Here is a 17,141-nt window from a genome sequence, read left to right as displayed (position 1 = left end):
GCTTTCTCTGATGTTAGCAGCTGAAGCAGCCTTTCTCAGTCTCTCCACATTCCTGTTCGATTTTCACAGCCATTGCCACCCCTTTCTCATACATTGTGATTTGGGGTAACCTGTTTTCCTAGTTTCATCAGAAAATAAATTCATGCCTCTCTTTCTCATTTCTCTATTTTCTTTTGAGTGATTCTGAGAGGGAACTGGCGGAAAGGTCATAGAATAGCACTTTAGTCTGGATGTCAGCACCATGGTAATTCAAGAAAAAGGGAGAACTACATAGCACTGTGAACTTCATTCTACCACCATGTATCAGCTTACCTCTGACTTCGTAGACTACCCTTGATAACCAGCTCTGCGGCCCAGCTCAGTGACAACACTTTTCACTTTCTCCATTGGATCCTGCCAAATACAGACAATAAAACACAGGCAATTTCCCAAATAACAAATAGAAGTGATCATCCAGCTGAAGTTTATTATGATGAATAATACATAGAAAGGAATTCATTGCCTGACTCTTGGAAATCTGTTGAAGGGCACACGAGCTGTCACACCATTGGGAGTATTGAAGGAGGTGGTTTTTTGGTTATTTCCCTAAAACTGAGCCCACCTTTTACAGCAAAACCCTATTTTCCATTCATTTTATGAACAGAAGACAGTGTCATAATGTGGAAATATCTAGGATTCAGAGATCTGGATTCAAATTCAAGTTCTATAATCCTTAACTACACAATCTTGAATAAATCACTGCATTATTCTTCTCAAGTGCAAAACAAGGACAAGGACAACTACACAGGCATATATGTATACGGAGATACATGCATAAGTGTGTATACATATAACTACATGCATACACACAAAGAGTAATTAGGATTAAATCAAAAAATATATGTACTTTAGAGACTGTAAGCTCAATGAAGTTTGAATGTATTTTTCTGGCTGTTTCCTTCACTACCATATTCCTATCACCTAGCATAGTATAATACTTGAGAAAAGCAGGCACTCCATAAAAAATTAACAATTTATTGAAAATGTAAAATACCTACACGTGATAGAGGTTCATTAAATTCAGCAAAAAGAACAGCTTCAACATGGACTTTTGGAGGCGCAGACTTGGATTTGAATCCCAGCTTTCCCACTTGCCAGTACCAGCACAGGAATGGAACAAGCAGTGACACAGCATTCTCTGGTTCATCATCTTTGAAAGAGCAGGACTTCAGCACCTGGCCCTGCCTTGGGGGTCAGCTAACATCTTCCTCTCAACAGCCCGGGTTGCTTATCTGATGGGTGCTAAAAAGGAAAGCCGTCAAGATATGGGTTTCACTCCAGTTCATTTGTGGACAAAAGAGTGACTAGCAATAGGACCATTATTTGGCCATGGATATACTTTAATCCAACAGTAAAAATTAGGTTAGAACAATGGGCCCCATACCCAGGAAATAGTTCCCAAGCACTCAGTGTGCTTGGAAGTGGGTGGTACAGCCAGGAGAAACCATAGTCCCAGGTCTTTGTAAGTGATAATTGGGGGGGGGGGGGGGAAGAGTAAAGGATGTGTCCTAACCGCCAGTCCATTTTCTTCCATTAAAAGTTAACAAGAATTTTTTATCAGAGACTAGAACATCTGGTATGTCATGGCTATGACTTCTGAGGACAAAGCAAACATTATTTTCAATCCCAGATTTTCACAAGTCCAAGAGTTTGAACCCATGAAAAATTGCTCTTAAAACGAGACCAAAATGACTTCCAACACAAAATCCAAATATTACCACTTTTGAACTGAGCAAGAGCAGAATAGTTGCATAGAACTCTAAGTGTCTCAAAGATTAGGGCTACATAAATTTGAAATATTATGGTCATTAAATATTAATAATACTTGTTGATAATAATAATGACTAATACAGTGGAAATGCTAAACTTCCACTCTTAGCACTGCGGAGTAGCAGAATGTGTGTGAGCATTGGAAACCAACAGACATGAGTTCAAATCCTACCTCCATCCCTCACTATAATTATCTTTACAAGCTGCCATTTCACCATCTGTAAAAATGGTGATAAGAAGACCTTTATGCCAAGATTCTTTGCCTGCCAAGATTGTTGTGAGGTTTAAATACAATAATGAATGTCATAGTGGCAGACACAGTAAGTGTTTGGCTCTATATGTTTGTTTCTTTCCCCTTAGCCTGGGATAAAAATTAACATGTGTTTATCTGGAAAGCCACCCATCATTCTTTCCTTACAACTCCTCCCTGGCAGCACAGAAAAAGGGGATTATTAATTAGCCAGTGTTTGTGAAACACTTAGAAGATGAAAGTGCTGAGTGCAGAACAGCACCATTTACATCACAATACAAGAGTTGGCTGCTCCTTCAAGTGGATCCACTTACAATGTAAGGCAGGCCTAATGGATGTGTTTCTTCATTCAAAAATCAGTGTGGGAGTCTCTGGAAAAGGCACGTGTCTGCCTGCTGTGCTATAGCCAGGCCAATGCAGTAGGCAGGCAATCCTGAAGAGGAAATAGATGGATAATGCTCTAACACAGTGATTCCTAACCTTTATGGCACCAGGGACCAGTTTTGCGGAAGGCAATTTTTCCCACGGACCAGAAGAGGGGGATGGTTTTGGATGATTCAAGTGCATTACACTTATTGTGCACTTTATTTCTATTATTGTTACATTGTATTAATAATATATAATGAAATAATTATACAACTCACCATAATATAGAATCAGTAGGAACCCTGAGCTTGTTTCCCTGCAAATAGATGGTACCATCTGGGGGTGATGGAGACAGGGACAGATCATCAGGCATTAGATTCTCATACGGAACACCGAACCTAGATCCCTCACATATGCAGTTCACAATGGGGTTTGTGCTCCTATGAGAATCTAATGTCATCGCTGATCTGACAGGAGACAGAGCTCAGACAGTAATGCAAGAGATGGGAGTGGCTGTAAATACAGATGAAGCTTTACTCACTCACCTGCTGCTCACCTCCAGCTGTGTGGCCCTGTTCCTAACAGGCCATGGATTGGTACCAGTCCATGGCCTAGGGATTGGGGACCCCTGCTCTAATAGCCATGGTAATGAGAAACCAGAAAGGAGGTCAAAATTTTATCTAATTGAAACCTACAAATAGCCCTAAATTCCCTTTAGCAACAACAAGGGTATCCGGTGGATTTTGGTTTCACATTGTCTTCTTTCCCTGGCAGATCTTAGAAGAAGAAAATCAGTTCCACATAAATGGCAAAAGCAGTGTTCCCCAAGCTGGGGCTGACAGACCCCTGGGAAAAAAGCATTATGTCCTAGCAGAGGAGGTGGAAGTTGTGGATCTCCAACACTGATTTCCAGTACTTGGTTCTCCTCTGCTCCTGATCACATGGGAAAACTACACTTTCCCGTATTGTTTCAGCAAAACATCATCCATCACTGTAAATTAATGTTGTTAATATTGAACTTACTGATTTTGTGGTTTTGATGGTTTTTACTTTGTGAATTATTTTTATTAAAACAAGCATATATAAAAGCATACGAATCAAATCTTAAATTTTAGCTTTGTGCAAGTTTTAATATAATTCCAAATAATTTACAAATAATTTAAGGAACACCACAGTCTTTTAAAGGTTTAAATTTTTTTTTCTTAATTCTAAATTCTTAATTTGTAAATATATTACTCAAATTTGAGGATCACTGAACTGTGAGAATAAGAAAAGGGAGGAAAAGTCTTAGTAATCGACAAATTGGGTCATCATTCCTTGAATACTCAAGACTTGGCTGCATGTTGATTCTTGTGTTCTGTAGTTCTGCACCAATAGAAGAAATCTCCATATATTATTCCAGTATTTCACTTTTACCTCTGAATTATGTTCATATCCATAAATCCCAGCCAAGGGCCTATAGAATAATTGTCCCCACATGTAACATTTTCCTGGTGATGTTTTCCTTTCCTTGGTCCTGTGAAATATAGAAATGTGTTTCTAATTATTAGCAGAACCACCTGGTAACTGCAATGTATCATCTCAATAATATGACTCATTTAGTATACAGTTTGGTAGAACTCAGTCATGTTTGACGCCATCCAAGAAAAATTAGTTATGACAATAACCTCACATAACACAGGCTCACCTGTAACCAAGGTGATCATATTTTGTTAGCCAATAATAAGAAATTAAGACTTGACAAGTATATCTGAAATTGGAGTTGTCCTAGAAAATCCAGGACATACAGATTTCTATGGCATGAGGCACAAAATTCGCCTATGAAGTGATGCTGTGGTGTCTTCATTTTCTTATTTTTAAGAACTTAAAGCAACTGGTTCTTCTATCCATTGTCTTTATAACCTGTATGTGTGGGTGGAGGCCCAAGAATCTATCACTTCCTTGAATTCACTAAGTGCGCAGGAGGTGAGCAAAGAAATTAACCAGCTCTTCTGGGAAAGTTACCTCTGCCTTTGCAGGGAAACTGAATAGAAATCTCTTCCTGTATAATAAGGCTTTTACAAAACTGACCCCTTCTTTAGACTTGGCAGGGTTGGCTTGTTGATGAGGGAAGAGGTTGTCCAGACGCCTAAGGAAACGCTTATGTGTCAGGCTAAATTTTTCTTCTATGTTGAATCATGGCCCAAGGCCCCCCAAGTTTGTGAGCCTGTGCTAATTTGCATGGATAGCTTCCATACTCTTTCTTAATTCTTTGTTTTTGTTTTTACTGTTTTAAGTAGGAATGTCAGAGAGTGGAAGAAGAGATCAAATGAAGAGAGGGCATGGCATAGATTTGATCTTCCAACAGAGAACAGAAGAAAGGTTTCCTAGTATGGCAGTACATTCTGGCATGGAACTGAGTACCATGGAAAGGTCAGTTAAGGAATTCCCAGAGGCCTTGGGCACAGGAAGGAGCAGTCAAAGAGAAATCAGAAGTAGCACCAAAATTCTAACCTGTAGGACATATTTTGATGTTGGGAGTGGTTGGGGGCTATAGGTTCATTAGAACACAGAAGACAAGATTGATGGCATCCACCCATGAGAAATGACAGCAGAAAGTGGAACTGCACCTTGATGTTCATCAGAGTGGCAGAGGAGAAGGCGCCTGTGGCACAGGCAGCAGCTGGAGGAGGTGGGAAAGAGCTAAGAAGATGCAAAGCCTCAGGCAAAGTTCTCCAGGTCCCTCATAGAAGCACCAGGTTGCTTCTGCCTGTTGGAGGACTGTGTTGGCAAGAGAAAGACGAGAGGGATAGGCCTGGGAAGGATGCTTTCCCCAGCAAGTTCCAACCTGGTTTTCCAAAAACCAATGACTCCAACAATGGTAACAAAGAAAACGACATAAACTACATGAGTACTAAAAGCCAAGCCAGGTTGGCACACAAAACCAACATAGGGTACACAATTTAATAGTTGTAGTCTACTTACTAAAGTTGTGCCACCACCATCCCAACCTAATTTTAGAACAGCTCCATCACCCCAAGGCCTTAAATGCTTTTTCCCTTGGATCTATCTTTCCATGTTTCTTTAAGAAGTGCCCTTTTTTGGCATCCTGTCTCAAGCATGGGTAGAAATGCCAGGTGAGCCTGCCTGTTTGTGCCAACCTCCATGCAGTAGAGACCTTCACAAGGTATCCTTTCCCACAGCAAGGCTTAGTCATGTGCATTGACGCTGTATGGAGCTCTTTTAAGCACACAGGGTAGCTTATGTCTGAAGCAGGCAGCTGGGCTGCAATGGAAGGACTTAGAATCAGAAGGGCTACTTTCAAATCTCAGTTGAACTCTTCCAACAGTGTCAAACTCAGTGTCAGCTGTTGGCCTCTCTGAGACTCCATTCCTTATTCTGCAAAAATGGGTCAACTCTTCCTTATCTCGTGAGGTTAAAAATAAGATGAGGTGACTCTTGTGAACACAAGTAACACAGAGAAGGGATCAACACACATCAGTAGAATTCAATGTTCTTGAATGTAAATGAAGAAATCAAAGTTTGTTAAAAAGTGATTGTTTTTCAATTCTACCACACAGATAAGTAATAAATCATCAGTAGACAATTATGGAAAAGCCTTACTAAAATGAGATTACGGTGGGGGCAGGGCCGAGATGGCCGACCAGAAGCAGCAACATTCGGAGGCTCCCATTGAAAAAAAAAAACATAGTAAGTGTGTGAGTCCTTCACCAGCAACCAAGGTATCGATGTTTTCTCATCAAAATTGACTACAGGGCTCTCTCAACAAAAAAACTGACCACGGAGAGAAGGAAGAACAGTGTGCTGGAGTGGCACACCTGAGAGCCACACGGGGAAGGAGAACCTCCTCCCCCCAGCCAAGGGAGGTGGTAAGTGTGCTACCCTAGCAGGGAAACTATGCTTTTGCCATGGAACTCTGCAACCCATGGACCGGAAGATCCCATTCGCGAACCCATGCCACCAGGGTCTAGCGTCCCAACCACAGAACGCACAGATGCTTACAGCCTCTCAGCTTGAATCTGCTTAAGCCTAATGGAACTCCCTGGGGGAAGGGTGACCAGCATGAGCTATGGCTGCCTGTTGTCTAAGCCGGTTGAGCTCCTTGGGGGAGGGGGAGCAGCCAGCATCGTGACTCACAACTGCCTAACATGCTAAGCTCCCTGGGCGGGGGAAAGGGTGGCACCCATTTCTATAGCTCCAGGCTATGCTTTTCCCCTGCTGGAGCCAGGGAGACTGGACAGCTTGGCCCCAAGACTTGTCCCCACAGCCCAACACACTGGCTGTGGCAGTCTGCGGCCAGAGTGCTCTTCAGACCTAACCCTGACCCATCTTTCCTCATTGGGTGGGGCTTCCCTGCAGGATTTCTAGTAACTCCAGCCAGAGGATCAGGGACAGAATTCGGATCTCCCTGGGCATGAGCCCCTAGAGGGAGGGATGGCCATGGTTTCTGAGGACTAGCAGACTTAACCTCTCCTCCTGGTAGTTCTGAGGAATGCAGGCAGCCCAGATGAGTGGGTTTCCCCGCAGTGAAGCACACTCTCTCCACCAAGAAACAAAGTGCTTCATTAAATGGGTCCTGCTCCCTGTGCCACCCAACTGGGTGAGACCCTCCAACAGGGGTTGTCAAACACCCTACATAGGAGAGATTCTACTGGCATCAGGTTGGTGCCCCTCGAGGCCAGACGTCCCAGAAGAAAGAGCAAGCACCCATTTTTGCTCTTCTCCAGCCTCTGTGAGTGACATCTCCAGGCATGGGAATGAATTGGGTAAATATGGCCTAAAGTGAACCCCCAGCAAACTGCAGCAGCCTTACAGAAGAGGGACCTGACTACTGAAAGAAAAACAAACCAACAGAAGGCAACAACAACAAAAAGGCTCCCACAAAAACCACATCCAAGGGTCAGCAGACTCAAAGACCAAAACTAGACAAACTCACAAAGATGAGAAAGAATCAACGAAAAACTGCTGAAAACCCAAAAGGCCAGAGTGCCTCTTTTCCTCCAAATGATTGAAACGTCTCTCCATCAAGCGTACAGAACTGGACAGAGGATCAGATGGATGAATGGACGGAATTAGGCTTCAGAAGATGGGTAGTAACTACAATGAGCTAAAGGAGCATGTTCTAACCCAATGCAAAGAAGCTAAGAACCTTGATAAAAGGTTAGAGGAATTGCTAACTACAATAACCAGTTTAGAAAGGAACATAAACAACCTGATGGAACTGAAAAACACAGTGCTAGAACTTTGTGAAGTATACACAAGTATCAACAGCCGAATCGACCAAGCAGAAGAAAGGATATCAGAGTTTGAAGACCACCTGACTGAAATAAGACATGCAGACAAGAATAGAGAAAAAAGAATGAAAAGGAATGAACAAAGCCTCCAAGAAATATGGGACTTCATAAAAAGACCGAACCTACAATTGATTTGAGTACGAGAAGGAGGTAGAGAGAATGGAAACAAGCTGGAAAACACACTGCAGGATATTATCCAGGACATATCCAGGTTGGACTTCCCCAACCTAGCAAGACAGGCCAACATGCAAGTTCAGGAAATACAGAGAGCACCATTAAGATACTCCACGAGAAGATCAACCCCAAGATACATAATCATCAGGTTCTCCAAGGTTGAAATGAAGGAAAAACTCTTAAGGGCAGCCAGAGAGAAAGGCCAGGTCTCCTACAAAGGGAAGCCCATCAGACACAGACCTCAGCAGAAACTCTACAAGCCAGAAGAGATTGGGGGCCAATATTCAACATTAAGAATTTTCAACCCAGAATTTCATATTCAGCCAAACTAAGCTTCATAAGCAAAGGAGAAATAAAATCCTTTCCAGACAAGCAAATACTGAGAGATTTCATTACCAGGCCTGCCCTGCAAGAGCTCCTGAAGGAAGCACTAAATATGGAAAGGAAAAAGCAGCACCAGCCACTGCAAAAACAGACCAAAATATAAAGACCAATGACAATATGAAGAAACTGCATCAGCTAGTGTACAGAATAACCAAATAGTATCATGAAGACAGGATCAAATTCACACATAACAATACTAACCTTAAATGTAAATAGGCTAAATGCCCCAATTAAAAGACACAGATTGGCAAATTGGATAAGGAATCAAGACCCATTGGTGTGCTGTATTCCAGAGACCCATATTATATGCAGAGACACACAGAGGCTCAAAATAAAGGAATGGAGAAAAATTTATCAAGCAAATGGAAAGCAAAAAAAAAACAGGGGTTGCATTCTAGTCTCTAAAAAAACAGACTACAAACCAGAAAAAAGGGCATTACATAATGGTAAAGGGAACAATTCAACAAGAAGAGCTAACTATTATAAATATATATGCACCTAATACAGGAGCACCCAGATTTGTAAAGAAAGTTCTTAGAGACCTACAAAGAGACTTAGACTCCCACACAATAATAGGGGGAGACTTTAACACCTCACTGTCAATATTAGACAGATCAATGAGACAGAAAATTAACAAGGATATTCAGGACTTGAACTCAGCTCCGGACCAAGCAGACCTAATAGACATCTACAGAACTCTCTACCCCAAATCAACAGAATATACATTCTTCTCAGTGCCACATGGCACTTATTATAAAATCAACCACATAATTGGAAGTAATACACTCCTCAACAAATGAAAAAGTACTGAAATCATAACAAACAGTCTCTTAGACCACAGTGCAATCAAATTAGAACTCAGGATTAAGAAACTCACTCAAAAGCACACAATTTCATGGAAATTGAACAACCTGCTCCTGAATGACTCCTGGGTAAAGAATGAAATTAAGGCTTAAATCAAGAAGTTCTTTGAAACCAATGAGAGCAAAGAGACAATGTACCAGAATCTCTGGGACACAGCTAAAGCAGTGTTAAGAGGGAAATTTATAGCATTAAAATTTCCACAGCAGAAAGCTAGAAAGATCTCAAATCAGCACTCTAATATCACAATTAAAAGAGCTAGAGAGGCAAGAGCAAACTAATCCAAAAGCTAGAAGACAAGAAATAACTACGATCAGAGAAAAATTGAAGGAGATAGAGACATAAAAAACACTCCAAAAAATCGACAAATCCAGGAGCTTAAAAAATTAGCAAAATAGGTAGACCGCTAGCTAGACTAATAAAGAAGAAGAGAGAGAAAATCAAATAGACATGACACAATAAACAATAAGGGGGATATCACCACTGACAGAAATACAAACTACCATCAGAGAATACTATGCAAATAAAGTAGTAAAATACTACTACTTTAGTATTAAAATACAAATAAAAATACAAACTACAAATACAAAAGTAAAGTAAAAATACAAACTACCACCAGAGAATACTATGGAAATAAAGTAGAAAATCTAGAAGAAATGAATAAATTTCTGGATGCATACACCCTACCAAGACTACACCAGCAAGAAGTTGAATCCCTAAATAGACCAATAACAAGTTCTGAAATTGACACAATAATTAACAGCCTACCAACCAAAAAAAGCCCAGGACCAGACAGATTCACAGCTGAATTCTACCAGAAATACAAAGAGGGGCTGGTACCATTCTTTCTGAAACTATTCCAAACAACTGAAAAGGAGAGACTCCTCCCTAACTCATTTTATGAAGCCAGAATCATCCTGATACCCAAACTGGGAAGAGACACAACAAAAAAAGAAAACTTCAGGCCAGTATCTCTGATGAACATCAATGCAAAAATCCTCAATAAAATACTGGCAAACTGAATCCAGCAGCACATCAAAAAACTTATCCAGCAAGATCAATTCGGCTTCATCCCTGGGATGCAAGGCTGGTTCAACATATGCAAATCAATAAATGTAATCCAGCATATAAACAGAACCAAAGACAAAAGCCACATGATTATCTCAATGGATGCAGAAAAGGCCTTTGACAAAAATTCAACATCCCTTCATGTTAAAAACTCTCAATAAACTAGGTATTGATGGAACATATCTCAAAATAATAAGAGCTTTTTATGACAAAACCATAGCCAATATCATATTGAATGGGCAAGAGCTGGAAGCATTCCCTTTGAAAACCAGTACAAGACAAAGATGCCCTCTCTCACCACTCCTATTCAACACAGTATTGGAAGTTCTGGCCAGGGCAACCAGGCAAGAGAAAGAAATAAAGGGTATTCAAATAGGAAGAGAGGAAGTCAAGTTGTCTCTGATTGCAAATGACATGACTTTATATTTAGAAAACCCCATCATCTAAACCCAAAAACTCCTTAAACTGATAAGCAACTTCAGCAAAGTCTCAGGATACAAAATCAATGTGCAAATATCACAAGCATTCCTTTATATCAACAATAAGCAAGCAGAGAGCCAAATCATGAATGAACTCCCATTCATAATTGCTACAAAGAGATAAAATACTTAGGAATACAGCTAACAAGGGATGTGAAGGACCTCTTCAAGGAGAACTACAAACCACTGCTCAAGGAAATAAGACAGGACACAAATGGAAAAACATTCCACCCTCATGGATAGGAAGAATCAAGATCATGAAAACAACCCTATTGCCCAAAGTGTTTTATTCATTCAATGCGATTCCCATCAAACTACCATTGACATTCTTCACAGAATTGGAAAAAAAACTATTTTAAATTTCAAATGGAATCAAAGAAGGCCCTGTGTAGCCAAGACAATCCTAAGCAAAAAGAACAAAGCTGCAGGCATCATGCCACCTGACTTTAAACTATACTGCAAGGCTATAGTAACCAAAACAGCATGGTACTGGTACTAAAACAGACATATAGACCAATGGATCAGAGCAGAGACCTCAGAAATAACACCACACATCTACAACCATCTGATCTTTGACAAACCTGACAAAAACAAGCAATGGGGAAAGGATTTCCAATTCAGTAAATGGTGCTGGGAAAACTGGCTAGCCATATGCAGAAAACTGAAACTGGACCCCTTTCCTTACACCTTATACAAAAATTAACTCAAGATGGATTAAAGACTTAACTATAAAATCCAAAGCCATAAAAACTCTTGAAGAAAACATAGGCAATATCATTCAGGCCATAGGCATGGGCAAAAACTTCATGACAAAAACACCAAAAGCAATTGCAACAAAAGCCAAAATTGACAAATGGGATCTAATTAAACTAAAGAGCTTCTGCACTGTCTAAAAGGAACTATCATCAGAGTGAACAGGCAACCTACAGAATGGAAGAAAATTTTTGCTTTACAAGGGACTTAAACATATTTACAAGAAAAAAAACAATTCCATCAAAAAGTTGTCAAAGGATAGGAATACTACTCAAAAGAAGACATTTTCACAGCCAACAAACATATGAAAAAAAGCTCAACATCACTGATCAGAGAAATGCAAATCAAAATCACCATGAGATACCATCTCATGCCAGTAAGAATGGTAATTATTAAAAAGCCAGGAATCAATAGATGCTGGTGAGGGTGTGGAGAAATAGGAATGCTTTCACACTGGTGGTGGGAACGTAAATTATTTCAACCATTGTGGAAGACAGTATGGTGATTCCTCAAGGATCTAGAACCAGAAATACCATTTGATCCAGCAATCCCATTACTGGGTGTATACCCAAAGGAATATAAATCATTCTACCATAAAGACACATGCACATGTATGTTTATTGCAGCATTATACAATCGCAAAGACATGGAACCAACACAAATGCCCATCAGTGATAGACTGGATAAAGAAAATGTGGTACATATACACCATGGAATACTATGCAGCCATTAAAAAATGAGATCACGTCCTTTGCAGGGACATGGATAAAGGTGGAAGCCATCATCCTCAGTAAACTAACACAAGAACAGAAAACGAAACATCACATGTTCTCGCTCATAAGTGGGAGTTGATCACTGAGACTACATGGATGCAGAGAGGGGAACAACACACACCTGGGCCTACTGAGGGGTGGAGGGCAAGGGGAGGGAACTTAGAGTACAGGTCAATAGGTACAGCAAACCACCATGGCACACGTATACCTATGTAACAAACCTGCACATTCTGCACATGTATCCTATTTTGTTAGAGGAAATAAAGAAAAAAAATGAGATTAGAAGAGCTGAAGAATTAGACTAGAGGTGTCTAGTTCCTTTTGCACTGATGACCTTAATGGTAAAAAAGAAACATAGAAAGATAAATCCAAAGGAAAAAGTGTTTAAGGCTTCAGGGTGATGGGACTGTTCTAAAATTAGATTGGGATGATGGTGGCACAATTTTAAATAAAAAGATTACCCTGAATAATGTGGGTGGGCCTCACCCAATCAGTTAAAGGTCTTCTGAGCAAAATCTGAGGTCTCCAAGAAAAGAAATTATATCTCAAGACTGTAACATCACCTCCTGCCTGAGTTTTCAGCCTGCTGGTCTGCCCTACAAATTTCAGACCCCACAATTTTGTGAGCTAATTCCTTTACAAAATTGAGTATTTTCTTCCCTCTCTCTCTCTCTCTACACACACAAACATACAATTCGTTATGTTTCTCTGGAGAGTCCTTACAAATGTATATACTTAAAACAAGTGAATTTTATTGTATGTAAATTACATATCAATAATTTTTTAAACACTAGATACTATATGATTCTATTTATATAAAATTCTAGAAACTGCAAACTGATCTATAATGGGGTTGGGGAAACTTTTGAGGGTGAAGAATATATTCCCGATCTTGATTATGGTGATGGTTTCATGGGTGTTTACATAAGCCCAAACTTACCAAAGTGTACACTTTACATAGGTGCAGATTATTATACGTCGATTCTACCTTAATAAGTGTTATCTTCAACAGACACAGAAAGGCAAAGCCAAAGGGGAAACTGTGTGAGCCTCAGTACAGATGTGGCCTATGTTGCCTCCATGGTTCCTCTTCCTCCTGCCCCCACCCTGGTGTCCTTAGGCTGCCCAAAGATCAGCGGATGGAAAGGAACACCCTGCCCCCAGTGGACACAGGCCCACCCTCGAGGACTCTGGGGGCATCCTGTTCCTCCTCTACTTCAGGTGAAGATGCCGGCAAGAAACTCTTTCCTGGACACACAGTGAGCCCATGCATCACTGGAGATAAAGTAGGAAAACAGTGCAAGTCCAGTCTTCTATCAGCAGAAAGAACACTGATAGAGACAGTGTTGTGGTGTCCTTGCTTGTGAGCACCCGGGAATCAATTTATCTTGGAACCAATGTTTTGTCCTAAAGGAGTGGGACACAGAGCATCTGTCCTCTCCCTATAGCACAAGCACAGCTGGTCAGAGAACACAAGCTTCCAGGGTCAACCAAAATGTAAAACTATAGGGTCAAGAGTCAACAGAAAGAGCTGTTTCCCTCTGACAGACTGATAAGCAGAAAGAATTTCTTAGCACAGGGGTGTCAACCATGCCTCTCTAAGAACTCAGGCAGGAAGCTTCTGCTCACACAGAACCTTGAGCGAGTCTGTCGATCAGCAAAGGCTTAGGAAAAGCACCCAGGTATGTCCTAGGATAGATAAGGAGGACAACGTAGACACACAGTGGAGAACAGGTGAGTGTACAAAAAAGCTGCGGTCCAGGTGAGCATGAAGACCAGCTTGTTATGTGCACTTGCTAAGAGCCTTGGGGAAGAGGAAGTGTGATGTCATGTCAGGAGCCACCATAAGGATTTATTCAGGGCCATGGACCAAGTCTGCTCCACTGAGTGGCTTCAGCCATTCTTAGCTATACTTTTGTCATCTATATAATGTTTGGGAGTATAAGACCACTCAAGATGTTTCTATAGCTACCACAGAATTATTTCAGACAAGGTTCTGGTGCCCAGAGTTAGCCAAGAAGAGAGGCTGGCCAGGCTCCCAGGGCCAACCTGGCACTCTCTGGGCAGGTCATGGTCTTGTACCTTGATTCCTCCATCAGAGCTGGCAGCAATGTGAATGGCACTCCAAGAATTCACAAACCTGGGGATTACTGGAGCTTCCAGATTACCTGGAGATGATGGGTTTTTTTGAGGCTAAAACTACAGAAATTTATTTTCTCACAGTTCTGGTGCCTGGAAGTCCAAGATCAAGGTGTCAGTACGGTTAGTTTCTTCTGAGGCCTCTCTCTTTGACTTGCAGACAGCTGCCACTTTACTCTATCCTCACATGGTCTTCCCTCGTGCCACCTCAGGCCTACCTGAGGATGATTTAAGTTCCTGGCTACAGACGAGGAGTTGAGTTTGTGTGTGTGTAAAAGAGATAGTGCCACATGTAGGAAACAGAGAACCCTGAGACTGTGGGGCTGAGAGGTGACAGAAAAGCAAAATTCACCTGAAAAAAAAAAGCTGAGATTCACATTCAAGTGACTTAGTTCGTGGGCTTTTTGACCATGGAACAATGGCTTGGTTTTTCTGAGCTCATTCTATCATCTGTAAAATGGGCCTAAAGAACTAGCTCATGGCCTTGCTGTAAGACTGAAATGAGATAATAATGTCACAGTGCCTGTGAACATGATTTATTTTTTAATTTGTACAAATGTATGGGATACAAGGGCAATTTTGTCGCGTGCATAGATTTTGTAGTGATCAAGACAGGGCTTTTGGGGTATCTATCACCAGAATAATGTACATTGTACCCACTAATCAATTTCTCATCATTCTCCCCACTTCATCCCCTCACCCTTCCTTGTCTCCGTTGTCTTATCATACAACTCTCTACAGCCATATGAATGCACTTCATAAGCGGCAAGGCCAGCACACAAGTATGCAGATGAGTGGACGGCTCGACATTGCTTGGAGAGCCTCACTATGCATGGAAGAGGCAGGTTTATCAACACTCGGCTACAACATGGCCCCTCCTGGGGAACAGGCATGAGCCAGGGGCTGTGGGAGCTGGAAGGACAGATTCAGCCCTGCCTAGGAAGGGCTGAGAAATTAACAGTGGCAGCACTGAGTACACTACTGCTGTTTATGAAAACCATGGGCCTGTGCATTTTAATTCATAAAAAGACAATAGGATTCAGATATTTTTAATTTTCTATTTTAAAAAAAGAAATCAGTAAGTGCAAGGAGCTCCCACACTTAGCCTCTAATGCTCCTACCAAGCCCGTAATCGGCTGTTGCTGTCCACGTTTTATCAGCAACTGAGGCTGAGACAGATTAGGGTTGTCGGCAGAAGTCCCAGAGCCGGGTGGTGACAGAGCCAGAATCTAGCCCTGCCACCAATGCTCTTGTTTCCCACTGTAATTTTAAAATAACATAAGCAAGATGTTATAGTTTTTGGATTTAAACATCTTTTAAAATAAGATTATTGTTTTTCTGTGCTAGATTCAAGCTGAGCTTTGGAAATGAAGAAAGAATTGAGAAAACTTGGAAAGGTTTGGGAAGGACATGGCCAAAATGAGCAACAGCTTGGGGGAGAAAAAAGACAACTTTTCCTGCTGGAGGAAAAATGGAAGAAATTATTCACTAGATGGCACGTTCCAACGAGGCCAGGGGCTGCATCTTCCATCCTCCCTCAGTGGCCTCCTCCCCTCTCTTTCTGCTCCCCAGCTGGGAACACAGTGTATTCTGCTCGGTCTGTTGCTCATTTTAGTCTGAAAAGGAAAAAGCCAAGGGAGTGGAACCAATGACAACCTCCAAGAATCCTGCATGAGGAATCAGAGGAATGTGGAGATGAAAAGAGGTTTCACGCTCCACGATATCAGAACAAGAAGAAAAATTCTAGAATGCACTTGAAAAATAACTGTCTTTGTCTGAAACAGGTGTGAGACACTTGAACACGCTACCAAAAATGCCAACATTTTGAAAGGGTAGATTGCACACCTATGGTCCCCGGGGCTACATCTCAATGTAACTGTCTGAAAAGCCAATGATGCCTGTGACTTTGCTGATGTCAAAAGGCTAATTCCAACATGACTCCACGAGCTAAAACGGCTTCTCCATCCGTGGCAAGTTTTGCGAGCACCCCGAGGATTCCAGCGACGTGGTTAAGCCGCCGGGAAGACCAGGAAGAGCTTTTCCAATATCATCCGAGGCTTTGTGGGAGAGCGAATGACGAGCCCGTAATAGATGCTTTCTGATCCTCCTCACACTGCATCTGGCTCTCCTAAGTATTGGTCCTATTACGTTTTTAAAAATAGCTCAGAAGTAATTTGAGTGCTGAACTGGCTACAGGATAAAAAAACCCACCTGAATACATTCTAACTTCTTCCTATCAGCCAGAGACCAAGAACCGCACTCGCAGTTTCCTCGGAGCTAATTTTCAGCATTAGGGTTTATCAGAACCTAAATTCTGTTCTAATAAACGATGGAACAGCAGCCACTCTTTCAGCCACTTATTTGGGCAACCAGGGAATTGGCAGACGAGTTAAAAATTTTCATTTGTGACAACACACAGCTGTTGAGGTGCAAAGATCTGAGACTCTAATCAGACCAGGTTATATACGTAGCACTGTCTCATTATCTCTGCTTGTGGGATAGGGTTCACAGGCAGCTGGGGCTATACGGGGGTGTCAACAGAATAGCTAATGGCAAGTTGACACACAGAGATATCAACTTGGAAGAGAGAAAGTGGGTAACCCTATGCCCCCACCCAACCTTGAAGAAGAACACAGAGTAGGAGTAGCCCCTGCCTACAACTCTCCTTGCATAAGGCAATAGCCATAGCAAACATGACCCCTTTTCTGGATTTATGAAAAATGGTTAAAAATGACACACCCAGGGCCTCCTGTTGGCCTCCATTTCAATGTCCTCCCAGGAACTCCATATT

General features: G+C 41.5%; 2 long non-coding RNA genes across 2 annotated transcripts in view; one reads left to right on the top strand and one right to left on the bottom strand.

Annotated features, from left to right (window-relative positions):
• The first annotated feature begins 3,300 nt into the window (after nt 1-3,300).
• Nucleotides 3,301-15,942, top strand: LOC131382274 (uncharacterized). The gene is made up of 3 exons (XR_009211584.1): nt 3,301-3,418; nt 4,705-4,837; nt 15,698-15,942. It is a non-coding gene; the product is annotated as an uncharacterized LOC131382274 (long non-coding RNA).
• Nucleotides 3,842-17,141, bottom strand: part of LOC131382271 (uncharacterized) — a 148,189-nt gene continuing 134,889 nt past the window's right edge. The window contains exon 3 of the long non-coding RNA XR_009211581.1: nt 3,842-3,941. This is a non-coding gene — a long non-coding RNA (uncharacterized LOC131382271). The remainder of the gene's footprint in view (nt 3,942-17,141) is intronic.

Source organism: Hylobates moloch, unplaced genomic scaffold, assembly GCF_009828535.3.
Source record: "Hylobates moloch isolate HMO894 unplaced genomic scaffold, HMol_V3 SCAFFOLD_22, whole genome shotgun sequence".
Lineage (NCBI taxonomy): Eukaryota > Metazoa > Chordata > Mammalia > Primates > Hylobatidae > Hylobates > Hylobates moloch.
The sequence above is the reverse complement of the archived record's forward strand: the minus strand, read 5'-3'. Positions and strand labels throughout refer to the sequence as shown.